The following is a 6,000-nucleotide window of genomic DNA, read 5'->3' as shown; positions in this document are numbered from 1 at the left end:
TGTGTTTTGGCACCAGATAAAGGGTCTTTGAGGACTAAATTCTGGGGGCATGTGAGTGTGGAGAGGGCTGGGGTGGAAATGCTGCGTACAGGACCCTGCAGCCCTCTTGGCTTGGAGTTTCCCAGGGGAAACCCGGCCCCCGCACAGGGGAGGCAAGGGGAGACCCAAGAAAGGGGAAGACAGCTCCAGACCGACTGGTCGGTGGCAGAGACGGTCAGCGAGCAAACTTACCTGGGAGACTTGTGCTGCTACTGCAAGCCGAGTAGCTGTCCGCACGGCCCGCCAGCCGCTTGAGTCTATGAGGACACCTTCCCTGCCATCAGTCATGGCCACGCCATCGGACGATCTCAACAACACACTGCTCGGTCAGGGCTGGACCCTGAAACACGGCTCCGGCTGTGGCGATGGCGGCCCCCTTCCAGGGACTCGGGGCGGGGAGGAAGCCCCAGCTTCCCGGGGCCAGCCTGCGGGTCAGCCGGAGGTCACGTCCTCTTGGTGACCTTCTCCATCAAGTCCCCGGACAGCTGACCAGTGTGCGCTCAACTAAGCGGTGACGCGGTTGAAGGTGAGCTCCGAGACCCCGCGGAGGTCAGGAGGCCGAGCAGGCGGGAGAACGCGGGGCGCGGGGTGGCCTCAGCCGGCGGGGAAAGGCGCCGGGCGACCGCTGGATGCACACGCTTGCCGAGAGGCTGTCGCCCTCTGGGGTAGGTCCTCCACTCTGCGCGTGGCCGAGGAAGTGGTGATAGTGGCTGGAGGCGGTGGGGACCTCCGGGTGAGGGAGACCGGACAGCTGGACAGGCGAGCGGGACGGAGCTCTGGGGCCCCGGCGGCCTGCGGGGGGGCGGGAGGGAAGGGGCGTGTGGCCCGTCCGTGGCGCATGCGCGCTCGGGGGCCGCGGCGAGGCGGGAACCGGCCGGGAGGGTCTCGCGAGCCCGCTAGTGCGGTGCAGTCCGAGGCCGCGACGGCCGCGTTCGGGGATTGCATTGCTCCGCGTGGTCACGGGCCCGCAGGGTGGGCGAGACAAACCACCTGAGGCGGCCACACGGCTGGGCCTGGCGCAGGAGCTGGCGCAGGCGACACCAGAGCCGAATCGGAGCCCTCTGCCCCTCCCGCCGCGTGGTGCTCATCCACAAGGTGCGTTGCGGGAGCCGGAAGGTCTTGCAGGACGTAGCTTCTGGGAGCTAAGGATGCCACAGGCGGAGCTTAAAATGGGTGAGGGTATCAGCAACCCGCGACACTTGGAGACGTTTTAGGGTGGCACAAACATGGAGATGGTGTTTGCTTTTGACATCTGCTAACGGCCCCTTCCTTGCTCCTCTGTATCTTCTGGAAGCCTGTCTTCCCAGGTTCCACTATCTCACTGCGGTCCCCTTACTAGTTACCCGTCCCCTTGCCCCTCTCCTGCTGCCAACCAAGAGACACTTTTCTTGTAAAAAGGCTCTTCTTGGTCTACTTAGCCGTTAAAATCACAATATATATTGGATCAAACCTTGAAGCATCTGTTTGGGCACTGATGTTTCTCAAGTTAACACATATGCTGCTGTACATTTATTTCTGTTCTCCCTTCCCTCGTCCATCTGGATAATGGCAGAGTCAAGGACAGGAAGGCCCTGATGGCTAATTTTCTCCCATTATTTGTTTTTTTCCTTCTTCTGTAGTAGAACTCCTGATTTTTAGTTCAGCATATGGTTTTCTGGAATGAACACTGCATTGGGCTTTGGGGATGGCCTTGTGACTAAATTCTAGGCAAAGGAATGTAAGTGGAAATATTGTGCAGTAGACTTTGAGAATATTTCAAGCTCATCTTCTTGCTTGGGAGGAAGAGGCTACCATTTTGGATCATGGGGTTAAGGCTCTTGCTGGAGCAACAAGATAGAAGGAGCTTGGCTTCCTGTCCCTGTGAAGCAACTATATGAAATCTGATTGTTTGCCTGGATTTGTTGCAGCTTCTGTTCACATTTTTTTTTTAAAGATTTTATTTATTTATTTGGCAGACAGAGATCACAAGTAGGCTGAGAGGCAGGCAGAGAGAGAGAGAGGGAAGCAGGCTCCCTGCTGAGCAGAGAGCCCAATATGGGGCTCGATCCCAGGACCCTGGGATCATGACCCGAGCTGAAGGCAGAGGCTTTAACCCACTGAGCCCCCCAGGTGCCCCTCTGTTCACATTTTTAAAAAAAATTTGTTGATTTCTTTATTGATTACTCTAAGCTAACTTCTAACAAATAGAGCGCACTCTGACAACAGCCTATATAGATTGCTTCTAACCCAGGCCAATTACAAAGGACCCTGGGAGAATGATCTTCCACCATTTCCCAGACTATGGTTCCTTCTAGGCTGATGATGGTGTGTAGACCAGGGAGAGGATGTGGGTGCATAATTACACGATTTATTCCCCGGTTGACCAGTAGGAGAAGCAAGAAGTCAACAGCCCCAGAAGTCTCACTTCTGCTTTTAGTTCACAAACCAGTCTTCATGTTCATTCCTTGCCCAAATTATAAGTTCCCCCAAACTTCTCTTTTGACCTCCCTGCTCCGAGATGGAGCTAATTGTCTGCACGTAGCTGGTTAATCAGCATAGAGTCTGCATGTAGACTTACATTACTGTTTTCCTGTTTGCAGTGTATTTTTCCCCCACCATAAGGCCACTTCCAAAGGCAAGGGGAATGCACCACCAGGTCAATTAGCAGTGGGCATATGTGGCTCAGAATTAGTTGGCTACTATGTGCCTCAGACTTAGCTGGATATTATTCTGACTTTTGAAGTCACAGATGCAAAGTATCCCACAGTTCTGCTTTTTTTATCTTTTCCTTTACCCCACTCCCTGTCTCTTGCTACAAGGTCTGGCTGTTCTGTTCGATTTCTCCCAAGTTTGCTAATTTAACCCAATTTATTTCTGCTGCCTACCTTGATGCCTTTTTCTTTTCCTACAAAAAAAAAAAAAAAAAAAAGATTCCCTTTTAGACTTTCCCTCTGATTAACACTCATGTTTCAGCTTGGGGCCACCTGCTCCCTCATTTACCCGCTTCTCCCCTGTTGCTATCCACTTTCTAGGTAAGCCATTTAAAGTGAGCGTTAGGATCCCAGTGAGCTTTCAGTGGTGTATTTAAGGGCCATGAAAACAGCTCTGAAAAGAAAAGATAGAGGCTCTTGCATAATACCGGGGTATGCCCAGAAACATCCCCATCTGCTGCTCCCTACTTTTAAAGGTTGAGATGTCAGAAGGAGGAGACAAGTCAAGAAGAGGAAGCTGGGGTTGGAAGGTATGAGAAACAGCCTAGAACTCTGAATAGTGGATCTGAAGTAGAATAGTGGGATTTATTCCAGCCAAAGAAAATAAAGCTCTATTTCCCCCTATGTCTAACTCACATGGAATTTGAAAATAAGGGGGACTCCAGCTCAGATATAACCCACTCTGCAATGATAGCTGCATATTGCATTTGCCACAAGGGTGACGGGCGGAAAGCATATTCTTACATGCTGAACCATTCATATTCCTCTTGGGCTTACTTTGTTAGTATAATAAGTTTATCTTTGTGAAGGCTTTTATTTACTTTGTGAACAATCTCTGTTTTTTCCCCCTTATCTTTCTACTCTTAAATTGACTTGCATATGAATTTCAGCCAGGAAAACATCTAGAAGAACATTAATTTTATGTGCCAAGATTGATTTCTTTGTCCCTGAACCGTAGTCTGACCAGCTTTAAGGACATACCTTACATATTTTGTTCTGCCTAAAATGGTTTGGCTGTTTCTGAAGCATTCCCTGGGCTGGATCTCAATCCCCGTATCATGTTTCTAGAGATAGTTGGGTAGCTGTATCGTTTTTTTTAGATTGTATGACCCTGAGCATGACTTGTGATTTCATATCTGTCCTATGACCATTCCCGTGGCTTGAACTGAAACTTCAGGGAAAGACGAAATCTTGTCTGTGATTTTTATCTTTATCACAAATCCTGAACTGGATGTTACCACTGTTCTCCAAAGGCCCATCACAAAGCTGCCTTTTAGACAACAGCCTTGCTTTGGTTACTGCTTCCTTGCTTCTGAAAATACTTCCGGGTCAGGCAGGAAATTGCTGAAGGCACAGGAATTTCTACTGAGTGGTGAGCCTGGACTAAGCTCATATCTGCTTGACCCCAGTGTTTTTAATCTCTAAGCTTAGCTGTAAAAAATTCTGAACCTCAGGAACTTTTTTTTTTTTTTTTAAAGTTTTATTTATTTGACTAATCTCCACACCGAACATGGGGCTTGAACTCACAACCCTGAGATCAAGAGTCACATGCTTCTCTCTCTGAAACAGCCAGGTGCCCCTAAACCACAGGAAATTTATAGTAAGAATTAACAATTTCCTCAACACGAAGCCCTTCAGATTTACTTCTGATCCATGTACCTACACTGGTGATTAAACTGTTAAGAGATGTGAATATACAATTTTGGGTTCTAATATTTTTCTGGAAATTCTTATTCCAATTTATTTGTATCAACCTTCCATTCATTGTGACGTTTGTATAATTCCTATAATGTGGCCTTTTTGATAAGCCATTTTGTTTTCATTTTATTTTTTTTATTGTGTATTGTTTTTATTTTCAATTCATAGGTCTCTTGGCCTTTAGAAACAAAAGCCTTGAAATGATCATTTGATCTCAGGCTACAAGCTGAGCATTTGTTAACAACTTAGCCTTGGCTGGAGAAGGATATTGTAGGCTTGAAAAATATATTCTAAGCTAGATATCTGTTAACAAGCAGCTAAAAAACAGTTTAAAAAGTTAAAAGCAAACAACAAAACATAAAAAACTCTTAGCAGTCATTTCTTACATCAATGTGACCGTATTCAAGCTTCATGACTTCATAGTCTAATCCAGGAATAGCACATATCACACACTAGCCACAGTTTACATCTTGTAATTATCATGTACATGCAATTTATGATCAACTCTTTTCATTTCACATCCAACACAGATAGAGGTTTTATTTTTTAATTTTTATTTTTTTTAAGATTTTATTTATTTATTTGACAGAGAGAGATCACAAGTAGGCAGAGAGGGAGGCAGAGAGAGAGGGAGGGAAGCAGGCTCCCTGCTGAGCAGAGAGCCCGATGCGGGGCTCCATCCCAGGACCCTGAGATCATGACCTGAGCCGAAGGCAGAGGCTTTAACCCACTGAGCCACCCAGGCACCTCAGATAGAGGTTTTAAAGTAATTATTTTAAGTGGGCAATGCAATAGTGAAAAGCTATTGCAGATAAACTTGTGGTCTACCTTGCTGTCTCTAGAACTAAAAGAATCCTGTTGCATTATTTCCTGGAGTCAGGATCAAAAGGTAATATATTTCATGATGCTTAAAGTTATTGTCACCTTGCTTCCCAGTATACAGTGATGCCAGCTCAGGGTGAGTTTATGGTTTTTCTATCATTTTGACAGTACTGGGTGTTACCATAGAAACATTTTCTGGGTTTAGGTAGAATGATTACTCAGGGTTTAAACATGGTAACTACTGCTATTGGATAGTGAAGTAAATGACCCACATTTCCTTTTTTTTTTTTTTTTTTTAAAGATTTTGTTTATTTGAGAGAGAGAGAGAGAGTGTGTGTGTGTGGTATGGGTAAGCAGTTGTGGTTGGTGGACAAGGGGTGGGGCAGAGGGGGGTGGGAGAAGTAGGTTCCCCGCTGAGCAAGGAGCTTGTCCTGGGGCTGGATGCCAGTACCCCGGGGAACTTGACCTGAGCCAAAGGCAGGCTCCCGACCGACTGACCCACCCAGGCTCCCCAGATCCACATTTACTTAAAAACAACAACAACTTACATTCATTTTGAATAATTTATCAAAAGAACACACAGCGTTTCCCTGTGTAATCTAGACTGGTTACAGTAACACAATACACAATTAAGATATTGTGAGATACTGTGCAGCGATAAATAGCTTCCTGGGTTTTAAAAAATTGTGGTAGTATCTATGGACACAGAATTACAGGAGTTTCAGTTGTGGCTTCTTACTGTTTTTATTCC

The 6,000-nt window shown here is 46.6% G+C and overlaps 1 protein-coding gene across 1 annotated transcript in view; it reads left to right on the top strand.

Moving 5' to 3' along the window:
• Positions 1–1,094: 1,094 nt before the first annotated feature.
• LOC116582050 overlaps positions 1,095–6,000 on the top strand; it is a 389,316-nt gene continuing 384,410 nt past the window's right edge. Inside the window, exon 1 of the mRNA XM_032329414.1 lies at positions 1,095–1,134. The gene's annotated coding sequence lies outside the window, so the exon portion shown is untranslated. The remainder of the gene's footprint in view (positions 1,135–6,000) is intronic.

This window comes from Mustela erminea, chromosome 21 (genome assembly GCF_009829155.1).
Source record: "Mustela erminea isolate mMusErm1 chromosome 21, mMusErm1.Pri, whole genome shotgun sequence".
In the NCBI taxonomy this organism is placed as follows: domain Eukaryota; kingdom Metazoa; phylum Chordata; class Mammalia; order Carnivora; family Mustelidae; genus Mustela; species Mustela erminea.
This window is presented reverse-complemented; position numbering and strand designations above follow the sequence as displayed.